We start from the raw sequence: 16,480 nt of genomic DNA, 5'->3' as shown, positions 1-16,480 counted from the left end.
CTTGATCTCAGGGTTGTGAGTTCAAGCCCCATGTTGGGTGTAGAGATTACTTTTAAAAAATAACAAAATCTTTAAACAAAATCAACAAATGTTTGGCTGACTCATCAATATTTAAAAAAGATGTATAGAAGTAATATGAAAAAAGGGGGGAACTTAAAGATTTGAAAGATCAGGGAACAGTACTAACAATTCATGCCAATAGTATTGAAAATCTAGAGGAAATAGGCAAATTCCTACAAAAATGTAACTTAACAAAACTGACAATAAAAATTAGAAAGTTTGTATAGTCACATAAAATATTAAGTAGTTGCTCAAATCTTCCTCAAGACCCAACTATATGCTTTCTACCAGAAACTCTATTTAGATAAAAATGCATAGATAAGTTATACTATGCAACCATTATTCAAAAGAAAGTTTGAAAGCTATATTGACATCAAAAAGTAGATTTCACAACAGGGAATATTCTCAGGATAAAGAAGGACATTACATAGTGATGAGGACAATTTACCAAGAAGACATAACAATACCTGAAGCAAAATCTGACAGAACTGCAAGGAAACACAGGCAAATCCACAATTATGTTTGGAGATTCCAATACTTTTAAGAATTAACAGAACAATTAGCTAAAAAGTTAGAATAGATCTAGGGGCACCTAGGTGACTCTTGATTTTGGCTAGGGTCATGATCCCAGGGTTGTGGAATCAAGCCCCACACTGGGTGTGTAGCCTGCTTGAGATTCTCTCTCTCCCTCTGCCCCTCTCCCCTGCTCAAAGGTGCTCTGTCTCTCTAAGACTAAAAAAAAAAGAATTAAAAAAAAAGAATAGATCTAAACAACACCAGAATCAACTTATAACTGACATTTGTATAACACTATACCAATCAGAAGTAGAATTCATATTGTTGCAATTTCACATGGGATGCTCACCATGATAAACTATATCCTAATTCATAAAATAAATTAACAGACTGGCTTCTTTTATTTAGCAATATAAATTTAAATTTCTTCCATGTCTCTTCGTGGTTTGATATCTCATTTCTTTTTATCCCTGAATAATGTTCCATTTCTTGGATGAATCTCAGTTTAACCATTCACCTGTTATGGGACATCTTGATTGTTTCCAATTTGGGGCCATTATTTAAAAAGCTGCTATAAGCATTCATGTGTGCATTTTGTGTAATCATATGTTTTCACTCATTTGGATAAATGCCTAGAAGGGCAATTGCTGTATGACATGGTAAGTCTATGTTTACTTTTATAAGAAACTGCCAAACCATCTTCCAAAGTGACTATACCATTTTATATTCCCCCCAGAATGAGTTCCTCTTGCTCCAAATCCTTGATGATATCTGGTATTGCCAGTATTTAGGATTTTAGCCATTCTAGCAGATGTGTAATAATATCTAGTTGTTTTAATTTGCAATTCCCTAATGACATAATGCTGAGCATCTTTTCATATGCTTATTTTCCATACGTATATTTTCTATGGTAAGATGTCTGCAGATTTTTTTCCCACTTTAAAATCAAGTTGTTCATTTTCTTATTGTTGAGATTTAAGAGTTCTTTGTACATTCTGGACAACAGTTCTTTATCAGGTATATCTTTTGCAAATATTTTCTCCCAGTTTGTGGCTTATCTACACATTTTCTTGATAGTGTCCTTTGCAGGGAAGAAATTTTTAATCTTAATAAAGTCCAATTTATCACTTCTTTCTTTCATGAATTATGCCTTTGCCATTGTATCTAAAAAGCCATTGTCAAACGAAGGCTATCTAGATTTTCTTCTCTTATCTTCTAGAAGTTTTATACTTTTGCATTTCACATATGGGTCTATGATCCATTTTAAATAAAGTTTTGTGGGGCATGTAAGTCTGTGTTTAGCTCTCTATCAAGGCTTACCATATCTCACCTGGCTGCCTACATTTCTTCTGCCCTCCAATTCCAAGTCAAAAAGATCAAATTCCTGGTGAGTGCAGCCCAGAGTGTAAGGGTTCTTTTCTTTTATCCAGTCCCTGTTTATAGGATGGAGATTCTACTCCAGATGTGTCAGGACTAGAACACCGCAACTCTGGCTTCTCACCCTTGCCCCAGCTGTTTCATGGGGTGGAGGTTCAACACGGAGAGAAAAAGCCTAGAAGTCAAGAGACTGCCACTCCACCCAGTACCCATAGTAGTTTTTCAGAGAGTTTTCCCGGGGGTAGAGACAGTCCATAAGAAAAGTGAACTCTAAAGCTATACCCAAGGCAAATGACTATTTGAAGCAGAGTGTAGGAAGCTCAAGTCTAAGGGCACTCTTGAAATAATTATTTTCTCCCATTTAAGAGAAGAGGCTATACCATAGTCCAGCTAATTTGCCAGAGAAACCAGGGAAAGACAGAGCTAAAAAGAACCTTTCTGGAAGTAGAACAAACTACAAAGATAGTTTCAAACTCTACCTTTGTGAATCTAATTAAATCAGACTGCTAAGCAATCAATGCTTCACAGCATTGTTGAAAACATTGTAACAGTCAACTAGCAATTAGTAGATACTAATAGGTGAAGTATAATAACATATAGAGCAAACATCTGAAAAGATAAATCAGAAAAAGGTAGTCGGGTGCCTGGGTGGCTCAGTCCGTTAAGCATCCAACTTTTGGTTTTGGTTCAGGTCATGATCTCACGATTCATGAGTTCACGCTGACAGTGCAGAGCCTGCTCAGAATTTTCTCTCTCCCTCTCACTCTCTCAGCCCCTCCCCTGCTCACCCTCTCTCAAAATAAATCTTTAAAAATGTTAAAAAGAAAAAGAGATAGTCAAAGAGAGCCCTGCTAAACTTTCTGAGATCCCAAGATAACTATGCATATACTCAAGTCTCCATCCTCTGAAGAACAATATCACATGCTTCACACCACAAAGAAATAGACTTCGCTAAATCATCTTAGCTGCAAAACAACAACAGCAACAACCAAGTAAAGAAGAATAAAAAGTCTTGCAGAGGGCTGGAGGTTAAGATCCAATGTTTAACATATTACCTGAGATGTCTAGTTTTCACAAAAATTGTGAGATATTCAAAAAAACAAGAACATGTAATCCATAAACAGGAAAAAAAAGTAGGCAACAAAAACTGCCTGTGAAAGAGAGCAGATGTCATGTTTAAGAGACAAAGACTTCAAAGTAACCATTAGTTCAAAGAAATTTATTTCCAAGTACTAAAGGAAACTGCTTAAAGAAATATAGGAAGGAGAGAATATTATGAAAAACTAGATGCCAACAAATTGGACAACCTAGAAGAAATGGATAAATTCCTAGAAACATATAACCTGACAAAACTGAAATAAGAAATAGAAAATTTGAACAGACCAAAAACAAGCAAAGAAATTGCATCAGTAATCTAAAAACTCCCAACAAACAAAAGTCCATGACCAAATGGCTTCACAGGCAAATTCTACAAAACAATAAAAGAAAAGTTATTGTCTATTCTTCTCAAACTATTCCAAAAAATAGAAAAGGAAGGAAAACTTCCAAATTCTTTCTATGAGGCCAAAACCAGGCAGAGAGACCAGAAAGAGAGAGACAGGCCAATATCTCTGATGAATATGAATGCAAAATTTCTTAGTAAAACACTAGAAAACCAAATATAGCAATACATTAAAAAAATCATTCACCACAATCAAGTGGGATTTATGTCTGGGTCACAAGGGTGGTTTAGTATTCATGAATCAATCAACATAATACATCACAGCAAAGGATAAGAACCATATGATCACTTCAATAGATGCAGAAAAAGCATTTGACAAAGTACAACATCCATTCATGATAAAAAGCCTCAACAAAGTAGATTTTAGAGGGAAATTACTTCAACATAATGAAGACCATATATGAAAAACTCACAGCTAATATCATCCTAAATGGGGAAAAACTGAAAGCTTTTCCTCTATGGTCAGGAACAAGATGGGGTTGTCCACCCTCACCACTTTTATTCAACATAGTACTGGAAGACCTAGTCTCAGCAATCAGACAACAAAAAGAAATAAAATACATCCAAATTAGCAAGGAAGAAGTAAAACTTGCACTATTTGCAGATGACATGATACTATACATAGAAAACCTGAAAGACTCCATCAAAAAACTTCTAGAACTTATAAATGAATTCAGTAAAGTCACAGGATACAAAACAAATGCACAGAAATCTATTGCATCATTATGGGGTGCCTGGGTGGTTTGGTCAGTTAAGCATTGAACTCCTGGTTTTGGCTCAGGTCATGATTTCACAATTCTTGAGTTTGAGCCCCATGTCAAACTCCTCTCTGACAGTATGGAGCCTGCATGAGATTCTCTCTCCCGCTCTCTGCCCCTCAGGCACAGACACACTCTCTCTCTCAAAATAAGTAAATAAACTTAAAAATATTTTTTAAAATTCTGTTGTGTTTCTATACACCAATAATTAAGCAGCAGAAAGATAAATCAAGGAATCAATACCATTTATAATTGCACCAAAAAATACCTAGGAATAAACCTAACCAAATAGGTGAAAGATGTGTACTCTGAAAACTATAAAACATTCATGAAAGGAATTGAAGATGACACAAAGAAACATAGAAAAACATTCTATGCTAATGGATTGGAAGAACAAATAGTGTTAAAAATGTCTATATTACCCAAATCAATCTATACATTTAATGCAATCCCTCTGATAATACCAACAGCGTTTTCCACAGAGCTAGAACAAACAACTCTAAAATTTGTATGGAATCACAAAAGACGCCAAATAGCCAAAGCAAACTTGGAAAACAAAGCTGGAGGCAACACAATTCTGAACCTCAAGTTATATTACAAAGCTGAGGTGACCAAAACAATATTGTACTGGCACAAAAATAGACACATTGATCAATAGAACAGAATAGAAAACCCCAAAATGAACCCACAACTATATGGTCAATTAATCTTCCACAAAGCAGAAAAGAATATCCAATGGAAAAAAGACAGTCCCTTCAATAAATGGTATTGGGAAAACTGGACAGCAACATTTGAAAGAATGAAACTGGATCACTCTCTTACACCATACACAAAAATAAATTCAAGATGGATTAAAGACCTAAATATGAGACAGGAAACCGTTAAAATCCAAAAGGAGAACATAGGCAGTAACCTCTTTGACACTGCCTACAGCAACTTCTTACTTGACATGTATCCTGAGGCAAGGAAAATAAAAACAAAAATAAGCTATTGAGACAATATCAAATAAAAGGCTTCTGCACAGTGAAAAAAACAACAAAACTAAAAGGCAACCTATGGAATGGGAGTAGGTATCTGCAAATGAAATATCTGATAAAGTGTAAGTGCCCAAAAAATATAAAGAACTTATCAAACTCAACACCCAAAAAACAAAGAATCGAGCTTAAAATGGTCAGAAGACATGAACAGACATTTTCCCAAAGACATAGAGATGGCTAACAAATACATGAAAAGATGCTCAACATCACTCATCATCAGGGTAGGACAAATCAAAACTACAAGGAGATATCACCTCACAGTAGTCATAATGGCTAAAATCAACAACAAAAGACAACAGGTGTTGGTGAGGATTTAAAGAAAGGGGAACCCCCCAAAAAAGAAAGGGGAACCCTCTTGCACTTTTGGGAATACAAACTGGTGCAGCCACTGTGGAAAATAGTATGGAGGTTCCTCAAAAAGTTAAAAATAGAGCGACACTATGATCCAGCAATTACACTGCTAGATATTTACCTAAAGGATACAAAAATACTAATTTGATGTTTACAGCAGCATTATCAACAATAGCCAAATTATGGAAAGAGCCCAAATGTCCACTGATTGATGAATGGATGAAGAAGATGTGTTATACAATGGAATATTACCCATGAAAAAAATGAAATCTTGCCATTTGGAATGATAAAGATGGAGCTAGAGAGTATTATGCTAAGTGAAATAAGTCAGAGAAAGACAAATATATGATTTCACTCATACCTGGAATTAAAAAAAAAATCAATCATAGTGGAGGGAAAGAGAGAAACCATGAAACAGACTCTTAACTATAGAGAACAAACTGATGGAGAGGTGGATAGGAAGATGTTAAATAGGTGATGTGGGTCCTTATTGTGATGAGGACCAAGTGTCCTATGTAAGTGTTGAATGACTAAATGGTACACTGTATGTTAACTAACTAATTTAAATAAAATCTATGAAAATAAAAAGTAAAAGAGCTGAATGAAGGAGAAGAGAAGGTGGTGGAGCAGCATGGAGACCCTCAGCTTGTCTTGTCCCTGAAATGCAGCTAGATCAGCACCAAACCATTTTGCACGCCTAGAAAATTAATCTGAGGATTAATACAACAATTTGCGTAACTTGAGCCACAGAACTCAGCAGGTATGCAGTGCAGAGAGGCGAACTGGGGGAGAGAAAAGCCTCAGAGGGTAGGGAGCTGTTTTTGCGGAGAGAGAACAGAGAAAGGAAGAGAGTAGGGCATATCAGGAGAGTGCAGGAAAAACACTCCCCTGAAAGTAGCTGGAAAGAAAGAGATAGAGAGTGAAAACACAGGGGACTGAACAAGAAACATGTTCCCCAAAACCAGTGACAGGAAGAAAGGAGAGGGTTTCACTAGCACCAGGATTCTATAAACAGGGAGTGCAGAGTCTGAATTTCCAGAGCTCAATGCCTGGCAGTGCTTTGGTGAAGAAATAGGGTGAATTCCCATGAGCAGGCAGCGGAGTCTGAGGGTCTGAGTGCCACACGGGGAGAAGAGATTCCCCTTATTGAAGAGCATTTGGTAGAGGCCATATGGCCTCACCATAGGCAAAGATCTAAGTGGACCACGGAGAGCAGCCAAGTTTGCTGATAATGGGACAAGGACACTAGAGGACAGTGAACCCTGGCACTGGATGTGAGTTGTGATTTGGCATAATCTCTGAACCTCTGCTGCTACGTGATAGCATGAAGATTTTCTGTGACAAGCTGGCACCCAACCATTGCTCAATGAGACCCTTCCCCAGAGAGTCATCACAGGTCCAAGCCACAGGGGTCTCTGAAGTGTGGGGTCTTGAAACACAACCCCATCTGACATAAAACTCTGGAGGGATGTGCTGCCAGGCTGGTGGATGGCTTGGACAGGGAGAGGGTAGAGGCAGGGAGTAAATGGATGCCTGAGACAGAGGGTGATTGATTGTGGGTCGCTAAAAACCCAAAGTTCCTGTGTCAGACTAGGGAGTTGGGTGAAGCCACTTCCACCTCTCCCACGCACGTGCATGCACACCAGACTGATCCACCCCAGTAAGGTAAGCAGCGCCACCTAGTGGAGAATAGAGCCATTACACCAAGCCCCGCCCAATTGTGCCCTCCAGGCACATCCCCTAGAAGACCAGCATGAGTCCCTCCACTGCTTAGTGTACAGAGTGCTTCATAGTTTGAGTTCAAGGGGAAACTGTATGTAACTTCATTTGGATTTCATTCTGTTTGCTGGTTCATTTATTCCATTTAAAAAAATTGTTTTAATGTTTATTTTTGAGACAGAGTATGAATGGGAGAGGGACAGAGAGAGGGAGACACAGAATCTGAAGCAGACTCCAGGCTCTGAGCTGCCAGCACAGAGCCCGACATGGGGCTCGAACCCATGAACTGTGAGACCATGACCTGAAGTCAGACACTCAACTGACTGAGCCACCCAGGCGCCCCCATTCCATGTTTTTTTGTTTCTATTTTTGTTTAAATTGTTTTTGTTGTTTTTTCTTTCTTTTCTTTTTCATGGATACAGAAAGGGAAAATTTTTAATTTTCTTTTTTTAATTTTTAAAATTTTTTTCTATTATTTTTTACTTTATTCTTTGTTTCTCTTAAATTTTTTCTTCTATTTCATTTTATTACATTTTATTCTATATTATTATATAAATATTTTTTATTTTTTATTTTTTCTTACTTTTTTTCTTTTTATTTTCTTTCCCATTTTTCTCTACTCTATCAAACCTCTTTCAACAATCAGACAAAAACACACCTAGGTTCTAGCCTCCTTTATTTGATTTTTTGTTTGGCTTTTAATTTTTTAATTTTAAGTTTTAATTTTATTAATATTTTTCTTCCTCCAAAATGATGAAATGAAGGAATTCACCCCAAAAGAAAGAACAGGAAGAAATGACAGCCAGCAGCTTAATGAACACAGATGTAAGCAAGATGTCTGAAGTAGAATTTAGAACCACGATACTAAGAATACTAGCTGGAGTTGAAGAAAGCCTAGAAACCTTTTCTGTGGAGATAAAAGAAGTAAATCTAGTCAGGACGAAAGTAAAATTGCTATAACCGAGATGCAATCTTGAGTGGATGCCAAGATGACAAGAATGGACGAAGCAGAGTAGTGAATCAGCTATAAAGAAAAAATTGTGGAAAATAATGAAGCAGGAAAAAGAGGGAAACAAAGGCAAAGAGCACAATACAAGACTTAGAGAACTCAGTGACTTATTAAAAAGGAATAACATCCAAATCATAGGAGCATAGGAGTTGAGGAGAAAGAAAAAGGGTCAGTGAGCAAATTATAGCAGAAACCTTTCCTAATCTGGGGAAGGACACAGACATCAAAATCCAAGAATCACAGAGAACTCCCATTAGATTAAACAAAAACCGACCATCAAAAAGGCATATCAGTCAAATTCACAAAATACATAGACAAGAAAAGAATTATAAAACCAACAAGGGAAGGGTGCCTGGGTGGCTCAGTCAGTTAAGCATCCGACTTCAGCTCAGATCATGATCTTCTGGTCTATGAGTTCGAACACTGCATCAGGCTCTGTGCTGACAGCTCAGAGCCTGGAGCCTGCTTCGGATTCTGTATCTCTCTCTCTCTGCCCCTCCACCAGTCACACTCTATGTCTTTCTCTCGCTCTCAAAAGTAAATAAACAATTAAAAATTAAAAAAAAAAAACAAGGGAAAAAAATCCTTAACCTATAAGGGAAGACAGTTCATGTTCACAGCAGACCTATCCATAGAAACTTGGCAGGCCAGAAAGGAGTGGCAGGATATATTCAACATGCTGAATCAGGAAAATGTGCAGCCAAGAATTCTTTATACAGCAGAGCTGTCATTCAAAATAGAAGGAGATAAAGTGTTTCCCAGATAAACAAAAACTAAAGGAGTTCATGACCACTTAACTAGCCCTGCAAAAATTTTAAGGGGGACTCTTTGAGTGGAGAAAAGACAAAACAAAACAAAAAAGTCAAAAGCACTACAGGCAACACAATGGCACTAAATTCATAACTTTCAGTACTTGCTCTAAATGTCAATGTACTAAACGCTCCAATCAAAAGACATAGGGTATCAGAATGGATAAGAAAACAAGACCCATCTATATGCTGCTTACAATAGACCCATTTTAAACCTAAAGACACCTGTAGATTGAAAGTAAGGGGGTGGAGAACCATCTATCATGCTAATGATTGTCAAAAGAAAGCTGGATTAGCCATACCTATATCAGACAAACTATATTTTAAAGCAAAGGCTGTAACAAGTGATGAAGAAGGGCATTATATCATAATCACGGGGTCTATTCACCAAGAAGATCTAACAATGGTAAATATTTATGCCCTCAACTGAAAGCCCCTGAATATATAAATCATTAATTACAAACATAAACTCATTGATAATAATACCATCATTAGTAAGAGACTTCAACACCCCACTTGCAACAATGAACAGATCATCTAAGCAGAAAATCAACAAGGAGACATGGCTTTGAATGACATACTGGACTCGATGGACTTAACAGATAAATTCAGAACACTTCATCCTAAAGAAGCAGAATACAAATTTTACTCGAGTGCACATGGGACATTCTCCAGAATAGATCACATACTGGGACACAAATCAGCCCTCAATAATACAAAAAGGTCGAGGTCATACCATGCATATTTTCAGACCACAACACTATGAAACTTGAAATCAACCACAAGAAAAAATTTGGAAAGACAATGAATACTTGTAGATTAAAGAACATCCTACTAAAGAATGAATGGGTCAATCAGTAAATTAAAGAGGACATTAAAAAGTACATGGAAGCCAATGAAAAGGAAACCACGACAGCCCAAAAGCTCAGGGATGTGGCAAAGGTGGTCAGAAGAGGGAAGTATATAGCAATCCAGCCCTTCCTAAAGAAGGAAGAAAAGTCTCAAATACATAACCTAATCTTAGACCTAAAAGAGCTGGGTAAAGAACAGCAAATAAAGCCCAAAACCAACAGAAGAAGGGAAATAATAAGGATAAGAGCAGAAATCAATGATATCAAAATCACAAAACAGAACAGATCAATGAAACTAGGAGCTGGTTTTTTGAAAGAATTAACAAAATGGACAAAGCCCTGGCCCGATTGATCAAAAAGAAAAAGGAAAGGACCCAAAGTAATAAAATCACAAATGAAAGAGGAGAGATCACAACAAACACCACAGAAATACAAACAACAATAAGAGAATATTATGAGAAATTATATGCCAAGAAGTTGGGGAATCTGGAAGAAATGCACAAATTCCTAGAACATATAAACTACCAAAATTGAAACAGGAAGAAATACAAAATTTGAACAGACCCATAATCAGTAAAGAAATTGAATCAGTAATCAAAAATCTCCCCAAAAATAGGAGACCAGAGCCGGGTGGCTTTCCAGGGGATTTCTACCAAACATTTAAGAAAGAGTAACACCTAGTCTTTTGCAGCTGTTCCAAAACAAACTCATTCTATGAGTCCAGTATTACTTTGGTTCCAAAACCAAAGACCCCACTAAAAAGGAGAACTACAGAACAATTTCCCTGATGAACATGGATGCAAAAATGCTCAACAAGATATTAGCAAACCGGATCCAACAATACATTAAAAGAATTATTCACCATGATCCAGGGGGATTTATTCCTGTAATGCAGAGCTGTTTCAATATCTGCAAATCAATGTGATACATCACATGAATAAAAGAAAGGATAAGAACCACATGATCCTCTCAACAGTTGCAGAGAAAGCAATTGACAAAATACAGCATCCTTTATTAACAAAAACCCTCAAGAAAGTAGAGATAGAGGGATCATACCCCAAGATCATAAAAGCCATATACAAAAAAACCATATACAAAAGACCTGGAGCTAGTATCATCCTCAATGGGGAAAAGTTGAGAGCTTTTCCATTAAGGTCAGGAACATGACAGGGATGTCCATGCTCACTGCTATTATTCAACATAGTGTTGGATGGAAGTCCTATCCTGAGCAGACAACACAAATAAATAAAAGGCATCCAAATCAACAAGGAGGAAGTCAAACTTTCATTCTTCACAGATGACATGATACTCTATATGGAAACCACAAAAGACTCCACCAAAAACTTGCTAGAACAGATACATGAATTCAGCAAGGTTGCAGGATATAAAATCAATGTAGAGAAATCAGGTGCATTTCTATACACCAATAATGAAGCAACAGAGAGGGAAATCAAGGAATTGATCCCATTTACAGTTGCACCAAAACCCATAAAATACCTAGAAATAAACCTAATTGAAGAGGTAAAAAAGCTATATGCTGAAAACTATAGAAAGGTTATGAAAGAAATGAAGACACCAAAAAATGGAAAAATATTCCATGCTCATGGATTGGAAGAACAAATATTGTTAAAATGTAGATACTACTCAAAGCAATCTATGTATTCAATGAATTCCTATTAAAATAACAGTAGAATTCTTCACAGAGCTAGAACAAATAATTCTAAAATTTATATGGAACCAGAAAAGACGCTGAATGGCCAAAGAAATCCTGAAAAAGAAAACCAAAGCTGGAGGCATCATAATTCTGGACTTCAAGCTGTATTACAAAGCTGTAACCATCAAGACAGTATGGTATTGACACAAAACAGACAGATCAGTGGAACAGAATAGGGAACCCAGAAATGGACCCACAAATGTAAGACCAACTAATCTTTGATAATTTGGGAAAGAATATCCAATGGAAATAGGACAGTCTCTTCAGGAAATGGTGCTGGGGAAACTGGACAGTGACACTTAGAGGAATGAACCTGGACCACTTTCTTAAAACATACACAAAGATAAACTCAAAATGGATGACAGACCCAAACATGAGACAAGAAGCCATTAAAATCCTAGAGAAAACAGGCAACAACCTCTTAGACCTCAGCCACATCAACTTCTTACTTGACATGTCTTTAGAGGCAAGGGAAACAAAAGCAAAAATGAACAATTGGGGCCTCATCTAGATAAAAAGTTTCTGCACAGTAAAGGATACAGTCAGCAAAACTAAAAGGCAACCAACAGAATGGGAGAAGACATTTGCAAATGACATATCAGATAAAGGGTTAGTATCCAAAATCTAAAAATAAACTTACCAAGCTCAACATCCAAAAAACAAATACTCCACTGAAGAAATGGGTAACGACATGAATAGACGCTTCTCTAAAGAAAACATCCAGATGACTAACAGACACATGAAAAAATGCTCAACATCACTCATCTTTAGGGAAATACAAAGCAAAACCACTATGAGATACCACCTCACACCTGTCAGAGTGACTAAAATTAACAACTCAGGCAACAACAGATGTTGGTGAGGATGTGGAGAAAGGGAACCCTTTTACACTGCTAATGGGAATGCAAACTGATGCAGCTACTCTAGAGAACAGTCAGGAGGTTCCTCAAGAAACTACAAATAGAACTACCCTATGACCCAACAATTACACTACTAGGTATTTATCCAAGGGTTACAGGTGTGCTGTTTCGAAGGGACACATGCACCCCAATGTTTATGGCAGCACTATCAACAATCGCCAAAGTATGGAAAGTGACCAAATGTCCATCGACTGATGAATGGATAAAAAAGAATTGGTATGTATACACAATGGAATATTACTCAGCAATCAAAAAGAATAAAATTTTGACAATTGCAACTACATGGATAGAACTAGAGTGTATTGTGCTAAGCGAAATAAGTCAGAGAAAGACAAATAGCATATGATGTCACTCATATGGAATTTAAGATATGAAACAGATTAACATAAGGGAAGAGAAGTAAAAATAATACAAAAAAAGAGAGAGAGGTCAACCGTAAGAGTCTCTTAAATACAGAGAACAAATTGAGGGTTGCTGGATGGGTGTTAGGTGGGAGGGATGAGATAAATGGGCAAGGGGCATTAAGGAGGACATTTGTTGCAATGAGCACTGGGTGTTATATTTAAGTGATGAACCACTAAATTCTATTCCTAAAACCATTATTATACTATATGTTAACTAACTTGGATTTAAATGTTTAAGAAAAGAATTTTTAAAAAGAGCCGAATGAAAAATGAATATATATGTACTATTCCATTCATTCATTCATTCATTCATTCATAATTAGCATAAAATGTTATATCAGTTTCAGGTGTACAATATAATGCTTCAACAATTCTACAGATTACTTAGTGCTCATCGTAAGTGTTCTCTTAATCCTCTTCACCTATTGACCCAACCACCTCCCCTTGGGCAACCACCAATTTGTTCTATATATAAGAGTCTGGTATTTTGTTTCTCCTCTTTCTTTCTCTGTCTCTCTCTGTCTCTCTCTCTGTCTTTTTAAGTAGGCTTCATGACCATCAATCACCCCAAAGCAGGGTGAACCCATGACCCTGAGATCAAGAGTCGGACGCTTAACCAACTGATTAACCCAGGCGCCCCAGTTTCTCTCTTTTTTCCTTTCTTCATTTGTGTTTTTTTCTTAAACTCCACTTGTGAGTGAAATCACATGGTATTTGTCTTTCTGACTGACTTATTTCACTTAGCATTGGACCCTGCAGATCCATCCGTGTTGTTACAAATGGCAAGATATTCATTCTTTCTTATGACTAATATTCCATTATGTATGTGTGTGTGTGTATATATATATATATATATATATATATATATATATATATATACACATACATACCACATCTTAACCTAGGTTGCTTCCATATCTTGGCTATTATAAATAATGCTGCAAGAAACATAGGACTGCATATATCTTTTCAAATTAGAGTTTTGTGTTTTTTTATATATATATATATATGAAATTTATTGACAAATTGGTTTCCATACAACACCCAGTGCTCATCCCAAAAGGTGCCCTCCTCAATACCCATCACCCACCCTCCCCTCCCTCCCACCCCCCATCAACCCTCAGTTTGTTCTCAGTTTTTAGCAGTCTCTTATGCTTTGGCTCTCTCCCACTCTAACCTCTTTTCTTTTTTTTTTTTTTCCTTCCCCTCCCCCGTGGGTTCCTGTTAAGTTTCTCAGGATCCACATAAGAGTGAAACCATATGGTATCTGTCTTTCTCTGTATGGCTTATTTCACTTAGCATTACACTCTCCAGTTCCATCCACGTTGCTACAAAAGGCCATATTTCATTTTTTCTCATTGCCACGTAGTATTCCATTGTGTATATATACCACAATTTCTTTATCCATTCATCAGTTGATGGACATTTAGGCTCTTTCCATAATTTGGCTATTGTTGAGAGTGCCGCTATGAACATTGGGGTACAAGTGCCCCTATGCATCAGTACTCCTGTATCCCTTGGATAAATTCCTAGCAGTGCTATTGCTGGGTCATAGGGTAGGTCAATTTTTAATTTTCTGAGGAACCTCCACACTGCTTTCCAGAGCGGCTGCACCAATTTGCATTCCCACCAACAGAGCAGGAGGGTTCCCGTTTCTCCACATCCTCTCCAGCATCTATAGTCTCCTGATTTGTTCATTTTGGCCACTCTGACTGGCGTGAGGTGATACCTGAGTGTGGTTTTGATTTGTATTTCCCTGATAAGGAGCGATGCTGAACATCTTTTCATGTGCCTATTGGCCATCTGGATGTCTTCTTTAGAGAAGTGTCTATTCATGTTTTCTGCCCATTTCTTCACCGGGTTATTTGTTTTTCGGGTGTGGAGTTTGGTGAGCTCTTTATAGATTTTAGATACTAGCCCTTTGTCCGATATGTCATTTGCAAATATCTTTTCCCATTCCGTTGGTTGCCTTGTAGTTTTGTTGGTTGTTTCTTTTGCTGTGCAGAAGCTTTTTATCTTCATAAGGTCCCAGTAATTCACTTTTGCTTTTAATTCCCTTGCCTTTGGGGATGTGTCGAGTAAGAGATTGCTACGGCTGAGGTCAGAGAGGTCTTTTCCTGCTTTCTCCTCTAAGGTTTTGATGGTTTCCTGTCTCACATTTAGGTCCTTTATCCATTTTGAGTTTATTTTTGTAAATGGTGTGAGAAAGTGGTCTAGTTTCAACCTTCTGCATGTTACTGTCCAGTTCTCCCAGCACCATTTGTTAAAGAGGCTGTCTTTTTTCCATTGGATGTTCTTTCCTGCTTTGTCAAAGATGAGTTGGCCATACGTTTGTGGGTCTAGTTGTGGGGTTTCTATTCTATTCCATTGGTCTGTGTGTCTGTTTTTGTGCCAATACCATGCTGTCTTGATGATGACAGCTTTGTAGTAGAGGCTAAAGTCTGGGATTGTGATGCCTCCTGCTTTGGTCTTCCTCTTCAAAATTCCTTTGGCTATTCGGGGCCTTTTGTGGTTCCATATGAATTTTAGGATTGCTTGTTCTAGTTTCGAGAAGAATGCTGGTGCAATTTTGATTGGGATTGCATTGAATGTGTAGATAGCTTTGGGTAGTATTGACATTTTGACAATATTCATTTTTCCAATCCATGAGCAGGGAATGTCTTTCCATTTCTTTAAATCTTCTTCAATTACCTTCATAAGCTTTCTATAGTTTTCAGCATACAGATCCTTTACATCCTTGGTTAGATTTATTCCTAGGTATTTTATGCTTCTTGGTGCAATTGTGAATGGGATCAGTTTCTTTATTTGTCTTTCTGTTGCTTCCTTGTTAGTGTATAAGAATGCAACTGATTTCTGTACATTGATTTTGTATCCTGCAACTTTGCTGAATTCATGTATCAGTTCTAGCAGACTTTTGGTGGAGTCTATCGGATTTTCCATGTATAATATCATGTCATCTGCAAAAAGCGAAAGCTTGACTTCATCTTTGCCAATTTTGATGCCTTTGATTTCCTTTTGTTGTCTGATTGCTGATGCTAGAACTTCCAGCACTATGTTAAACAACAGCGGTGAGAGTGGGCATCCCTGTCGTGTTCCTGATCTCAGGGAAAAAGCTCTCAGTTTTTCCCCGTTGAGGATGATGTTAGCTGTGGGCTTTTCATAAATGGCTTTTATGATCTTTAAGTATGTTCCTTCTATCCCGACTTTCTCAAGGGTTTTTATTAAGAAAGGGTGCTGGATTTTGTCAAAGGCCTTTTCTGCATCGATTGACAGGATCATATGGTTCTTCTCTTTTTTTTTTGTTAATGTGATGTATCACGTTGATTGATTTGCGAATGTTGAACCAGCCCTGCATCCCAGGAATGAATCCCACTTGATCATGGTGAATAATTCTTTTTATATGCTGTTGAATTCGATTTGCTAGTATCTTATTGAGAATTTTTGCATCCATACT

The sequence above is a fragment of the Lynx canadensis genome, chromosome X, assembly GCF_007474595.2.
Source record: "Lynx canadensis isolate LIC74 chromosome X, mLynCan4.pri.v2, whole genome shotgun sequence".
NCBI classification, from domain to species: domain Eukaryota; kingdom Metazoa; phylum Chordata; class Mammalia; order Carnivora; family Felidae; genus Lynx; species Lynx canadensis.
Note: the sequence above shows the minus strand (reverse complement) of the source record.